Below are 16,499 nucleotides of genomic sequence, written 5' to 3' on the forward strand. Positions count from 1 at the left end.
TCTCTTTATGTAAAAAGAGTTACTGTATCTCCAGATATAGGTCTTGCTCATGCAAATGCTCTTGAAACTACTACAGCTAAATATCCAATTACACGCGTGGAAGTAAAATCAATAACTATCCCTCAAAATATTACTTCTTATAATCTAGATAATATATTTTTAGGTACTGTTCCTAAACGTGTAATATTAGGTTTTGTTGAAAATTCAGCTTTCAATGGTCAAATACATAAAAACCCCTTTAATTTCCATCATTGAATAAAATTCAACTCCAAGTTGGAACTAGAACCATTCCAAACCAACCTCTCTGCCCCAGCTTCACAGACAAAAATATTATCCAAGCATATTACAATTTATTCTCTGGAACGGGAATACATTACCAGGATACAGGAAATAGTCTCTGCCGAGAAGATTTTGATAATGGATTTGCTTTGTATCCCTTTATTCTTTCACCCACAATGGAAATTGACTCTACTTGGGACATATTACGCGATGGGAGTGTAAGTGCTAAACTGTCATTCTCTGCGCCGTTGCCTACGGCGGTCACGTGCATTATTTATGGAGAGTTCGACTCTCTGCTCCAAATAGACAAACACAGAGGTATTTTCCCAGATAATACAAAATAATAATCAGTTGAGTACCAGGCAGGAAGGAGTACGGATCACAATATGAGGGCTGTCGTTGATTTTCAAGGATTCCGAGACAATTCTGGCAATTTTATTCCTAAAGAACTAGCTATAGTCGATGCAGACTCAGATAGTATGCAATCATGGATATTTCTACCACCTTACGAATGGGATACTTTAGATATTGGAGCAAAAAACGAAAATATGTGGCAAACACAAAACAAGCATTCTCTCGAATGGCCTATCGGTGAACTTTGCTATTCAAAATTGTTTTCTGTACTTTCCCAGTACACCGGAAACGCATCAGTTATTTATTCTTTTGGAGCTGATAAATGCAAGTTTTTGATTAAAGTACTTCACCGCACTGTGGTTAACCTCGAGGACCTAGGATGCCCTAAAGCGTCACTGTTAGCCTTCCCTGCACAAAATTGCTGTCGCAATTATCACAGATTAAGGACAATCAAATGTGCTCTTAGAGACGCACATTTATACGCATCTTATCTCCGTAGCTTCATGCTTCAACAGCATATTATAGGAGAAGCCACAAAGACTGCACCTAAACAGAACACCTCAACATCAGACAGTGGATATTCTTCCTTAGCTTCGTTTTACAACGACGTTTCAAGTGTGTATTACTTATCAGAGCAAGCTTGCTCTTCCAAAAATAGTGCATTTTCGGATAGTGAACAATGAATAACATTGAAATTGAAAAAACTGTTCAATCAGACAAATGTCTGTCTTTTATTTTTCGAGGTGTTTTTGCTAATAACACATTGCCAAAAAATGTGCAATTGCCTGCTGCATTGATTATTAACACCGACAATGAATCTGGACCAGGGATACACTGGACAAGTTTGTTTATAAACAGTGATAAGGAGGCCATGTACTTTGATAGTTTTGGTCAGCCTCCTAGTGCAAATGTACTAAAATTTATAAAAAAGAACTGTATTTCATGGTGCATCAGTGAAACGGTGGTTCAAAACCCAAACTCATCAATGTGTGGAATTTATTGTATTATGTTTTTACATTATATGTGCCGTGAGTTACCCCTAACCTATTTTCTGTCATTGTTTGGAACAAACTTAAAAAGAAATGACAGAATTGTATGGACAAAATTCTCAAGTGCCTTTAATTAATTTACAGTGTGCCTGCAGTGAATACTGCATCGAAGACCAGTGTCTTATTTTCTCTATTGCACAAGCAATAGTAGAAAATTATTCCAAGCCTACATGTTCTGAATGTGAACTTGGCGAACCAAAAGAAGAACTTCACAAATGTCTAAATCTTGAGTGCATAGAAAAAAAAATGGAAGAGTTGATCAAAACTTACAAGGGTGTTATCGGCTGCTACTTCCAGCAGGCACATATAAAAATATTTATACGTGACAGAAAGGCGTTCGATGCAAAAGTGGACAGTGTAGATATCGAACTAGTTATGAAACTGTATACTAAATTTCTGCATAGTACATTTTTCTACAATAATCATCATATTGCATATACATGCAATGATTTGTGGACTCCAAACAAATCAAAAACAGAACAAAAAGGTGTAATGTATATAAATGAATTTATCACCTGTAATAATAATAAAGTGTACTTTTCTGGGGCGCCAGTACAGACATTACGCAGAAGAGAATTGTACGGTAATCCCGTACGTCACTGTGTGTTTAAATATAATAAAAAGCCATCAAAAAAGTTTCACTTTTGTGGGCAGGGATATATGTATATACCCGAATGTATATGTGCGTTGGATTCGCACCGGTTTCACTCATATGATTTTTCTTTGGAGAACGAGTTCTGGGAAGCTATTTTTTCCACAAAGTAACAACTTAAAAGCAATGTACTTTGAGTAGTTATAATGTATAAATATAGCAGCGTAGTGTTAAAGCTGTTTACTATCTATGTACAATTTTGCTTGAGAAAATATAAAGCGTTGTGTGAACGCTATGTATTACAACATGTGTACAAAATGACTTATAAAAAACTGTAAAGCGTTGTGTTAACGCTATGTGTAACCTTTTGTAAAATTAATTTGACTCTGTATTTATTTTGTAGTAGATTAGTTTTAGAACAATAAACTTGTATGTAGTAGACTTGTGCGTTTTATTTCTTTTAAAAAATAAAAGGTTTATAGTTATATGTAGAGTTAAAAAAAAAGCTAAAATTGTTGGTGCAAACGGTCCTAGGTTCGATCCTTGTTAGGGATCTTGCACAAATCTCAAATACATTAATCGCGACTGTTACTACAATTCACTTTTATTCCGTCTCGCCACGCTAAACACTTTGCCGGTAAACAAAAAAACACAACCGAGATAGAACTTGACAAGTTAGTTTGTATTTCGGATAAAACACTAGTCAAATTCCATTCTCGTATAACACTTGTACTTAGATAAAAAATGCAATACTTACAATATGCATCATCATCTTGAAGAAAAACTCAGCAGACAAAGACACCAGCAAACACAGTAGAAAAAATAACAAAAATGTGCGGTCAAATTCGGATTCCCAAGTTTAAATACCCCAAAAAATCGGGCCGAAAAAATCAAAGCCTTTTCTACCCACCCTTATTTTCCATACTGGAAACTAACATTCCCTTTAAATTCACGCTGCCTTGTTAACTCTAGACGTCCAAATTTAAAACCCACAGCCTCTCTTTCCATTAGATAAATTCCTTACGTCCACCCGCCTTGAATTATATCACCTTTAACTTTTGTCCTTTTAAATTAAAATCCTTTTTTTCGTCCAAATTCTGTACCTGCCTTGGCGATTACTATTTTACTGCCCGTATCGCTCCACACACAGACGGACCTTTCCGCTTAGCGGAAGACTTTTAAAATTAGCATTTTACAATCTCTTGTATTTTTTTCAAAGGACACAATCACCCCGTGATGCATTTTCTTTTTCCACCTGAAATCGAAGCGGATCGTATCTCTAACCAATTTATTTTACCCAAAATGACTTGTTGTGTATTTGTCACGTCACAACAACATCCCGCCCACAACCCTTTCGCCTTGAACGCACACTCCCCAAATTCCTTTCTCCTCTACCTGCGCGGAATATTAATTCTTTCTCTCTGTCTACCTTCACCGCACTTCCCCCAAATTCCTTTCTCGTCTACCTTCACCGCCGAGTCGAGATTCTGAGACAGTATTCTGTCTACCGTCTGAGACCATCGTGTTTCATATCATAATAACATACATTATTACATAGTACTAATTAATAATATTACATATCGCGGGTTCGAGTACCCGGACCGTCTTCTTTCGTACCATTACCACCGTTCATAGCGGTTCATAAACCATAGAAAACTTATTTTCAATATTATAAACATTAATATTAACATTTTATACATTACATACTTTGCAGTAATGAATATAAAAACATATGCATAGCGTTTAGTACCTCTAATTACCTTCTATATACATATTTTTCATAAAATAAATAATTATATATTCATAAAAAGTTATAAACATGCAAATACATAAATGTAAAGTATTCTAAGTACATGCAAATGAATTCTAAGTACGTGCGAATTAATTAAAACCCGTGCAAATAAGTTATAAGTACGTGCAAATGAATTGCGAATATTAAATAGCAACATCCGTTATCTAATTCCGATACTACTGATCTGGATCCGGATCCGAGAGTTCCGGGGTTCCGAGAGTTTCGGATCTCAATCCCATTATAATATTACCACACCTTAAAAGGTAATATGATCTTCGATTACAAAGAAATTTTTCGTTAGTCCTACAATAATTTTTTTCAAGTGTTGTTCCTAAAATACTTTGCTACGCATCGGCTAACACACTCGTGCACAAAAATAATCTTACTTGTTTAACATAAAATGTCAGAGGTGATTTTGTAAATGCCATTGAAACGAATATGTATTCGAATGTATTCGAATTCGAATGTATTGGAAATGAAAACACACATAAATGTGAGACATTCCATTCCAGGATGAAACCTTTAACACATTTAACATAATTGAAATGTTATACAAAAATTATACAATTGTTCTCCAGTTACAGTTTTACAAATTAAAATAAAACATTATAATATATGCAGTGCTATATAATTACAAAGTGTAAGACTAACAAGGGAGGTTATCTAAGTGTCCGCCTCCGATTTCCATGAAATTTGGCAGTATAGTGAGGCCCACAGAAAGAATTACGTGTTTTTTTGTTTCAGCTAAAAAACGGTTTTAGGGGGCAAAACCCCTCAAATGTCAAGATGAGGACAAATTGAAGTGAGGATCTGACCCCTGTGTCCCTCCGATTTCCATGAAACTTGGCAGGTGTATAGTGGAGCCCAATGGAAGAAATATGTTTTTTTTTGTTTCAGCTACAAAACTGTTTTAGGGGACAAAACCCCCTCGAATGTCAAGATGAGGACAAATTGAAGTGAGGATCTGACCCCTGTGTCCCCCTCCGATTTCCATGATACTTGGCAGGTGTGTGTATAAACGGGCCCAAATGAAGAAATGCGTGTTATTTTTTTGTTTCGGCTAAAAAACTATTTTAGGGGACAACCCCCCTCAAATGTCAATATGAGGACAAATTTAAGTGGGCATTTGACTTATGTGTCCCCCTCCGATTTCCATGAAACTTGGCAGTTGTATAGTGGGGCCCAAAGGAAGAAATACGTGTTTTTTTTTTTTTTTGTTTCAGCTAAAAAAAGGTTTTACAGGGCGAAACCCACTCAATTGTCAAGATGAGGACATATTGAAGTGGGGATCTGACCCCTGTGTCCCCCTCCGATTTCCATGAAACTTGGCAGGTATGTGTATAAACGGGCCCAAATGAAGAAATACGTATTTTTTGTTTCGGCTAAAAATATCTTCTAGGGGGCAACCTCCTCACAAATGTCAAGATGAGGACAGCGTGTGTCCCCCTACGATTTCCATGAAACTTGGCAGGTGTATAGTGGGGCCTAATGGAAGAAATATGTGTTTTTTTTTTGTTTCAGCTAAAAACTGTTTTAGGGGGCAAAATCCCCTCAAATGTCAAGATAAGGACAAATTGAAGTAAGGATCTCACCCCTGTGTCCCCCTCCGATTTTCATGAAACTTGGCAGGTGTATAGAGGGGCCCAAAGGAAGAAATACGTGTTTCTTTTTGTTTCGGTTAAAAAACTGTTTTAGGGTCCAAAACCCGCCTCAAATGTCAAGATGAGGACAAATTGACGTGGGGATCATCTGACCCCTGTGTCCCCCTTCGAATCCCATGAAATTTGACACGTGTATAGAGAGGCCCTATGCCCCCTGTTTCTTCATATGCCATATTTACGTGGTTTCGGGGTCAGATCCCCACTTCAATTTCTCCTCATCTTGACATTTGAGGGGGGTGGGGCCTCTATACACCTGCCAAGTTTCATGGAAATCGGAGGGGGAGACTTAGAGCTCCCTTGTAAGTGTATTAATTAATTACAAATCGCGCACGCGCGCACACACACACTATATATTAGGGATGGCCAGATCCGGATCCTGCCGGATCCGGTTGGTTCCGGATCCTTAGGATCCGGATCCTAAAATTTTTCGGATCCGGATCCAAAACTTTCGGATCCGGATCCGTTTTGCCATCCCACATACGCTTCTTTGGAAAGTAAGAATGTGCTTATAACATAGGCCTATCGTTACCTGCTAATATATATATATATATATATATATATATATATATATATATATATATATATATATATATATATATATATATATATATACAGGGTGTTGCAAAATACCTGTTACAACGCTTGGGAGGTGGTTCGACAAGTAAAAACGAGGAAAAAATGTCATGTGAAAAAATGTCGAAATCGGCACCGTTTGCGAGTGACAGGCGTGCGAAAATCGCCTCACACCATGCGTAAAGTACAATAACTCAAGAAGGAAGAAAGATATCAATGTCGGAATAAAAGAATACAAACAAAATCGTGCCTGACGAATACAATGTGCAGCAATTGAGGCCCAGTGTAAATTGCGCAAGGTGACTCTCAAAGAAAGTGGGGAATCCCGATGGAAAATATAGGAAATTTACTACTATTTTCTACATAATGTTGAGATCGGAATGTAGGCAGTAAAAAATGACGACGTATGTCCACATGTCCCACTACTGCTGGGACACCGTCCCACACTCGGGAAATAGGAAATTCACTCGAAAATGACGCTATGCCGTCAAATTACGCTCAGATTGATTTCAGCTAATTGGTACAGAAAGCTCCACTAGAGGCGCTGTGAGTGTAGGTCACCTGTTACGTATTAGTGTTGGTGGATACTACGTAGAGACTGTAGTCGACCGTTGTTTTTCCTGTCTTGTTCTGCGTCTCGCAGCGTGGAGTTTAGTCTGGCGTGTGTGTATGGTTGAATTGCGCTAAGGAATACTGTACGTAGAGTACGTATTCCCGTGTTCTTTCTCGGTTGCAACAACTGCGTGGACACCTGTGTGACATTACGTGGGTGCTAATCACGGTAGTTGTGATCCGTCACTCGGAGGGAAAGTGCCCCTGTTTCTGGGCAGTTCTCGAACAAGACAATGGTGGAGTACTCTACCCACGAGCTTGCTGATATGCATCTCGTTTATGGAGAGGCAAACCGAAACAGCCGTGAAGCACGTCGTTTGTATCACGAACGTTTTCCCAATAGGCGATTACCAGCACATGCACTCTTTCAAAGACTTGATGCTCGACTGCGTGAAACTGGATCTCTACTACCCCGTAGGTGGGATTGTGGAAGACCCCGCACTGTGCGCACTGTGCAATTTGAAGAGGACGTGTTGGACGCGATACGAGACCGTCCTGACACCAGCACACGTGTCATTGCTCGTACTCAACAAACCCACCATAGCAATGTGTTCCGCGTTCTTCGAGAGGAGGGATTGCACCCATACAAATTGCATAAGGTGCACCACATACTGCCCACGGACTTTCCCCTACGCATGGATTTCTGCCAATGGTACGTGCAACAAACTCTTTCCATTCCAGAGTTCCCAACAATAGTTTTGTGGACCGATGAGGCAATGTTCACCAGGGACGGCATGTTCAATAGCCACAACAGCCACGTCTGGGATATGGACAATCCGCATGCAATCATTGTGCGCCATCATCAACATAGGTTCGCAGTGAATGTGTGGTGTGGCGTAGTAGGTGACCACTTGATAGGCCCGTACATTTTGCCATCTACTTTGTGTGGTGGGAATTATCGGGTGTTTCTACATGACGTATTACCTGAACTTTTGGAAAACGTGCCACTGGCAGGTAGACAACGTATCTGGTTTCAACACGACGGCGCGCCCGCACATTTCGACCGGGGAGCCAGAGCCTTACTCAACGATATTTTCGGCGATCGTTGGATTGGCAGGGGTGGACCTTTACCGTGGCCACCTCGTTCCCCCGACCTCACACCACTGGATTTCTTTGTGTGGGGAGAAATGAAAAGGCTCGTGTATGAAACCCCTGTGGAAAGTGCTGAGGATCTCGTTGCTCGTGTTAGTGCCGCTGCTGGGACAATTGGTGACATGCCAGAGGTATTTGCACGTACCAGACAATCAGTGCTTCGCCGATGCCATCTTTGTCTTGAAGTCAATGGCGGACATTTTCAACAACGTCTCTGAGTATACCGGTGTTTGTGTGAGCCCCTATCAGCACCACATAGTGTCCTTTAGTGAAAGGTACGAGTGAAGATGCTGGATATCGCTGTACTTCATACCGTCGATCTGCATGTGCGGAGGTTGTGCGCTTCTCAGTGGAATCCCTTCCAGATGTGCTGTGCCTGGAAATGTTACATGCCATTGTGTGCGTTTTCTCGCCATTCTCCGTCTTCATTCCTTCGAGGATTACCCACTTTCTTTGGGGAGCTCTCTTGTAGTATATGTACAGCCTAACGACATGTGGCCATTGTTTAACTTTTGTTTTTCGTACTGCAAAGTAGTGTGTCAACATTAAGGGATTGAAAACTTTTTTTTATGATTTTCCAGTATTTTTTTCCATTTGGGATGGTGTCCCAGCAGTAGTGAGACATGCGACAAATTGGTTTCTTTTCTTCGAACCGCAATGTGAACCGTGTACAACAGGAGATTTGCAGTTATTTTCCTATTTCCCGGGTGTGGGACGGTGTCCCAGCAGTAGTGGGACATGTGGACATACGTCGCCATTTTTTACTGGCTACATTCCGATCTCAACATTATGTAGAAGATAGTAGTAAATTTCTTGTATTTTCCATCAGGGGATTCCCCACTTTCTTTGAGAGTCCCCTTGCGCAATTTACACTGGGCCTCAATTGATGCACCATTGTATTCACCAGGTACGATTTTGTTTGTATTATTTTATTCCGACATTGATATATTTCTTCCTTCTTGAGTTATTGTACTTTACACATGGTGTGAGGCGATTTTCGCACGCCTGTCACTCGAAAACGGTGCCGATTTCGACATTTTTTCACATGACATTTTTTCCTTGTTTTTACTTGTAGAATCACCTCCCAAGCGTTGTAACAGGTATTTTGCAACACCCTGTATATATATATATATATATATATATTGTAGAGATATGGAGACTATTAAACCGAGAAAACCTCGTCATGTTAATATTCACACTTGTTTATTTCCTGAACTTGTCCGACCAGCGAGTGATCCCAAGAATGCGCTAACTTGTAACTTCCGTTAAACCAGGAACTGGAAAGGCAAACGCGTGGATCTAAACAGGATCTACCGCGTTTGAAAGGTTTAACAACCTTTCGACGCCTAGAATGATAAAAGCAAGCTCCTACCCGGAGCTCGCTCTCTTTTGATTCTGACACTCACCGACGCTATATGGATAATTAGTCCGATACTTTACAACACATTACACTGCTGAACTACGACGAGTTACCGCTGCCTAGCATGCTACAAGGCGCAAGGGATTACTCGGTTTGGTGAGCTGAGGGTCGCTGGATAGAACCTTGGAACTGTCACGATTCGGTCTGCGAAAAGCATCAGGACAAGACATCACACACATCTACCAGGTATGAACAAGCGTGAATAACCTTACACCAACTTTCCATATCTCTACCCTCCTAACGGAGCAGGTTCAGCCATCAAATATTATTAAGCTCTACCTAAATGTTTAAATGAAACTTCCCTGTGACCTCTCAGAGCCCAGGTAAAACGGGCTTACAACATGGTGGAGGTGCTTCAGGCCCTCTTTGCAATTAAGTACCCTCCTGTACGAATTGCTTTACATTAAATTAATCTCCCCCCTCCCTCCCACTTTGGGAGCATTTTTAAAGAAAATTTTTAGTAATTCCAATTCATACTCCCGCAGTACGCTTAAGATGCGTCAGACCCAGTGACAATTATGTGTATTACCCTATGGACAACAACCCCTCTTTTTCTTTTATGCCGAGCCCCCCCTTTTTCAACAAAATCTAGTTCTTCTGCATAACACGTATTCAAGCATCATTCACACAGGAATGAGAACACTTGCTTATACTTATTTGACCAGCGATATATTAATGACGTAAATAACTGTATACCCATACTTTCATTTGTTCTTTGGTCAGCACGACGAACCTTCGTTTATGAATACGTCACAGATAGCGTTGCACGAACACCTAGATTTCTCCCTCGACCAAATCATAGAGTTAGCAACTGCAATCACGGCAAATCCAATAAATTCACGACCTTTATCCCCAATTCCCTCCCCTCCACTAACACGGTTAAGGTCTGCTAATAGAAATTACCCTCAATTTGTCCTTGGACTAGCAACACCCGACAGAAACCGACCAGAACCCTTGGCGAGTACCCCAGCTCCCGTTTCAACTTCCTCTAACACTGTTAATAGTTCTGGTAACGTAGCTGTACAAATTTCCACCACTAACATGGCCACCCCAATCCCCACTGCATTATACCCGGCACCATTTAGCGGAAATGACCCTAAGCACATTGACTCATTTTTCCTCAAGTTCCAAAATGTAGCACACGCCGCAGGATGGACGGAAGCTAAGCGTAAAGAGATGTTACCTTTATTTTTGATGGACACCGCTTTAACTTATTTTCATGACATACAGAAACGACCCAATTTTGTAGACTTGACATACACCCATATCAAAGACGAGCTAAGTACGCTATTTAAGGGATCATACCTATCAGCAGATCCTGTACAGATAATACTCCAAAGAAAACAAATGATAACCGAACCCATTCACACCTACGTTATTGCTAAAAAGGCATTAGTCCAGCAATACTTCCCGAACGCCACTGAAGAACAAACTCTCTCTTACATCATCACGGGACTGCGAGCCAAATACATTGGCTGTTTAACCAACAAGCATTTTGCCAGAACAGAAGAATTAATTGCCCACCTACAGAATTTCGAACGCCAGCAGTCATTAATTAATTCCCGTATGTTGGAAGAGAAATTGGAAATTGATCAGGCAATCGCTCAGGCGAGCTTGCCCCAGACATTCATCCCGACACCACTTCACAGCTGTTCGCATGCACAGGTCTATTCCCCCCTCCCCAGTAATGCACTCAACCCGACTCAGCAGTTTGTGTCATACAACCAGTGTCCATCTCCTTTCATCCCAACATCGACTCATCAAGTCCAAAGTCTACAGTCCAATCCGGCTCCCGTATATAATTCCCACACAGTGTATCAAGGAATGTATCATGTACCGAGTTCTGATAGTGTCCGCTGCGCGGCGCCACCAGCCGTAGCCACAGAGAAACACGCTCCAAATGCCGCCTCTGGTGACGATATAAACAAACTTTCGTCACAAATCTCGACCTTAGCTTTGCATTCAACCGAAGAGATGAACGCAAGTTCTCTTTTCAATCTTTGCTCAAATGTACTGGAATTTGCGAAAACGGCTAATCAAAATGCACATAACAGAGGTTTCAACAAGGGGAATACTAACTCTTCCTACAGAAATAATAATAATTCTAGAGCTAATCACAGAGGTAACTTTCGATCGAACTCTCGGGGCCAGTTCAGAGGTAATAGTAACAAGAGGTTTCAACGTCGAGATCAGGCTAATCGCGACGATGCAAATACCTCAGCCTGCAGGTTTTGCGGTCGTTATAATCATGAGAGCGACAATTGCTTTTACAAGCCACAACGAGACAGTGATTTAAACTAAAATCGTCTTCGACTTGCAGGAACGAAATCGAAGATAATACCAGATTAGATAAAGTTCCTATAATTGAGAGAAATGGCCTATATTTTATCAATAGTAGCATACAAGGAAAACAGGTAGATTTACTTATTGACGTGGGTTCCCAAATCTCAATTTATCCTTCCCACCTTCTCCCTACTGAAAGAAAAACATACAAGGTACAATCCACAATCCAAGGTGTGTCCGGATCGAAACTGAGTGTGTCTGAAATTGTAGTTCTTCCTATCATAATTGGAAAGCGTAAATATTCGCACCCATTTAGAATAGTAGATTCAACTAATGTCCCTCACCTTTTAGGAAATGACTTTTTACGAACGCAGAGGTGCGAAATGTCGTTAAAAGACAATACAATAACTATTTATCATTTAGGACGTACTCCTAATTATAGTATTTTAAGATCAAAGTACAAGACTCACCAGCTGTCGCATGACATATTTACCCAAATTGAGAATGTAAATGTGTATGAGGGAAAAGCTACCCTTTCAAACACAGTTCAGTTAAGTCCACGATCCAAGACTTATATCAATTTGAACATTACCACTACGACACCTAATACCCATAAGCCTGTACTTTTTACACCATCTGCTTCCCTTATGAGCCAGCATCCAGTAGTCCTTCCCAATGCTGCAGTAAACCCGCAGTCACCTGTCATTCACATACACAACCCTACGGAAACCACAATCACTTTGGAAAGTGACACAATATTAGGCGAAATATCGACATGTGAAATTTTAACTGACGTTACTTCCGTTTGGGAACATAAAAGTGAAGATGTTGCATTTTCATACTCTTGTAATGAAAATACTACAGTAAAGCAACAACTTAGTGAAAGTCAAAAGAAATTTGACCCCTCCCTCCTCACAGTTAACCCTGATATTCCCCGAGAAGAAAGAGAAAAAATCCTAAAGCTCGCATACACGTATGCAGATATTTTTCTCTGGCCAGGGGATAAATTAACTAAAACCAATGTATTGGAATATGATATCAAACTGACAGATGACACCCCAGTGTATGCCAAAACCTACCCTATTCCTTTTCATTACCGAGAACCCATGAAACAGGAAGTTCAGAAATTACTAGACCAAGGTGTTATAGAGCGCTGTGAAGGGAGTCCCTATCGACACCCAGTTCTATTAGTTAAGAAACCCAATGGGACTTACCGTTTTATCTCTGACCTCCGCGACCTAAACAGGATAATAGCTCCGATTTCCTTACAATCCCCAGACATAAAAACCATCATGACAGAGATGGCTGGAAAGAAATATTACTCAATTTTAGATATGTCCAGTGCATTCTTTCAGGTTTCATTAACAGAGCGTTCTAAGGACATTACCGCCTTTTCTATTAACAATCTTGGCAGTTTTAGATATGCTAGGTTATGCCAGGGATTGAAAACATCGCCCGGTGTAATGAACCGCGTAAGCGAACTTGCCCTTAGCGGAATAGACAGTTCAGAACTTTCTGTTTACACTGATGATATTATTATTTACAGTTCAAATCTCCCCCACATGCTTAACATACTGGACAGAGTGTTTCAAAAGTTACGAACAGCATCCCTTAAATTATCACCCTCTAAGTGTAGGCTAGCTTTTACCGAAGTAAAAGTCCTTGGTAACTTGGTATCTCAAAAGGGAGTTAAGATTTCAGAACACATTCTTAAAGCTATTTTGGAATATCCCACCCCTACCACCAAACGCAAGCTTCGTAGTTTTCTAGGACTTGTCAATTTCATTCGACGATTTGTGCAAGGTTTTGCAGGACCAACAGAATGTTTATTTAAGCTTCTTAAAAAGAATGTTAAGTTTCAATGGACTAATGAACACCAGAAAAGCTTCGAAATACTGAAAGAAATGATCACTTCCGCCCCTATCCTCCGCCCTTATGACCCTAAGCGCCCCTCATATGTATACATTGATGCGAGTGGAATTGGCATCGGAGGATCGCTGTTACAGCCTGATGAAGAAGGGAATTTACATCCATGTGCCTATTGTTCACGAGCCTTAACAGACACAGAGAAAAGAGCTGACACATTTTCACTCGAAATTGCAGGTGCATATTATGTTTTGAAAACTTTCAAATTTTTTCTTATGAATCAACATTTTGTGGTTCTCACAGACAATAAAGCCTTATCTTATCTTCGTTCAACTAAACACCATAGTTCTATTTTAGGAAGAAGAGCCCTTTATTTTCAGAATTTTGATTTCGAAATAAGGCATGTCAGCGCTAGTAAAAATGAACTTGCGGATGCACTCTCCCGTGCAAGTTTACCGCTTGACAAGACTAATCATGACAAGAAAGATGATGATGATGATAGTAGGTGAAATGCTACGTTCTGGAACGGCCCTTTGACCTACTTTTTATTTTACGTCGTTTTACGCACTAAACTAACCTACAATGAGAGAAAAGAGGACAGAAAAAGCTCTGGCATCACTTTTTAAGCTATTTTTTTACCTTTTTCAAATCTTGCTCTTATGCTACCTCGCCTTTTGACCTACTTTTGAAATAACTTACGACATTTTTCTATAAGGCTGTCCTCCCTTACGATGTTTTCCTGTAAGGCGTACCTTTGACCTACTTTTGAAATGACTTACGACATTTTCCTATAAGGCTGTCTCCTCTTACGATGTTTTCCTGTAAGGCGCACGTTCTAGCAATGCTTATTGACCTACTTTTGAAATGACTTACGACATTTTCCTATAAGGCTGTCCCCTCTTACGATGTTTTCCTGTAAGGTCCCTCAGTGTAATCTACTACGTTCTGGAAGGGCCCTTTAACCTACTTTTTATTTTACGACGTTTTACGCACTAAACTAACCTACAATGAGAGAAAAATGGACAGAAAAAAGCTCTGGCATCACTTTTTAAGCTATTTTTTTACCTCCTGCAAAATTTTGCTCTTATGCTACCTCGCCTTTTGACCCACTTTTGAAATGACTTACGATATTTTCCTATAAGGCTGTCTCCTTTTAGTGTAAGGCCCCTCAGTGTAATCTACTACGATCTGCTAATGGGCTTCTGCTCTCAGCGTAATCCGTTTTTACGACGTTTTACACGCTAAACTAACCTACAATGAGAGAAAAATGGACAGAAAAAGCTCTGGCATCACTTTTTAAGCTATTTTTTTACCTCCTGCAAAATTTTGCTCTTATGCTACCTCGCTTTTTGACCCATTTTTGAAATGACTTACGACATTTTCCTATAAGGCTGTCTCCTTTTAGTGTAAGCTCCCACAGTGTAATCTACTACGATCTGCTAATGGGCTTCTGCTCTCAGCGTAATCCGTTTTTACGACGTTTTACGGATTAAAACTAACCTGCAATGAGAGAAAAGTGGACAGAAAAAGCTCTGGCATCACTTTTTAGGCTATTTTTTTACCTCCTGCAAATTTTGCTCTCACCTTTTTGACCTACTTTTGAAATGACTTTCCTATAAGGCTGTCTCCTTTTACTGTAAGGTCCCTCAGTGTAATCTACCACGACCTTGCTCTCAGCGTAATCTGCTATGATGTTTCTTGTTTTTTAAAACTCTCAGGTGCGATCTTCTACAATGTGTGTGTGTGTGTGATAATCAAAATTTATTTTTGTTAAGGAAATCCCTGGCCCCTGCTACGACCTAACAGGCGACCTCTCCTACGATGTTTTGGGTCCCTGTTACAATATTTTTCTGTAAATTGCTCCTCATGATGTAAAAATTGGTATTGTGGCGGTATTTGAAATCGAGTGTGCTGCGTGAAGAGGGAAAAATCTCTTCATGTTCACTGAACAATAGGAGAGCGCAAGAGTACTTCCGGGCTTTTCATCGAATGCGAGGAGTGATATGTTGAGGAAATCCCTTTGTCAGACAATGGGATTTCCGGGTTTTTCATCGCACCCCACGCTTTCGATGAAAAGCCGGGAAGTACTCTTGTCAGACAATGGGATTTCCGGGCTTTTCATCGCACCCCACGCTTTCGATGAAAAGCCCGGAAGTACTCTTGTCAGACAATGGGATTTCCGGGCTTTTCATCGCACCCCACGCTTTCGATGAAAAGCCGGAAATCCCATTGTCTGACAAAGAGATTTCCTCAACATATCACTCCTCGCATCCTCTTATAATCCGAAGCTCTGCCATGGAAACTTCCATATCATCTAGAGCGACTGTTCAGCGAGTTGATTCTTGAAACTAACCAAAACAGACGTTAAGGGATTGTGGATGCGTCTCGCATGAAACAAGGCAAACAGCCCTTAACGTATTGTTGAAGGAAATATACACTCGCAGAACACAAAGTATAGAAAGTTTTTTTTGTTCCTGTTGAGTGTGTGTTCCAGAGAAAAGTAAGTATCTTGCATGATATGTTTTCTTATTGGTGTTTTGTTCTGTGAGTTGATTTTTGAAACGAGCCCAACAGACGTGAAAGGGGATTGTGGATGCGACTCGCATGAAACAAACCAAACAGCCCCTTAACGTATTGTAGAAGAAAATATACTCGCAGAACTACACATACATTTTAGCATGCATTTTTTTGTTTGTGTACCGTTTGTTGATAGGAAAAAATGTGTGTGCGGGACACATTATTAGGCTATTTCTTTATTGCGCTTGATATCAAGTGGAAAGTGTGGTTCGGATCTTATCTGTTTTAACTTTTTATGCTCAAAAAAAAATTTTCAGCTCAAAGGCTATGACTATGATTGCAGGGGGCTGTCTACTGTTTTAAATCCACTTTATGCACAGTGAGGCTAATCGGGACTGGACCTACAGTT

Source organism: Lepisma saccharinum, chromosome 28 (assembly GCF_977018435.1).
Source record: "Lepisma saccharinum chromosome 28, izLepSacc3.1, whole genome shotgun sequence".
In the NCBI taxonomy this organism is placed as follows: Eukaryota; Metazoa; Arthropoda; class Insecta; order Zygentoma; family Lepismatidae; genus Lepisma; species Lepisma saccharinum.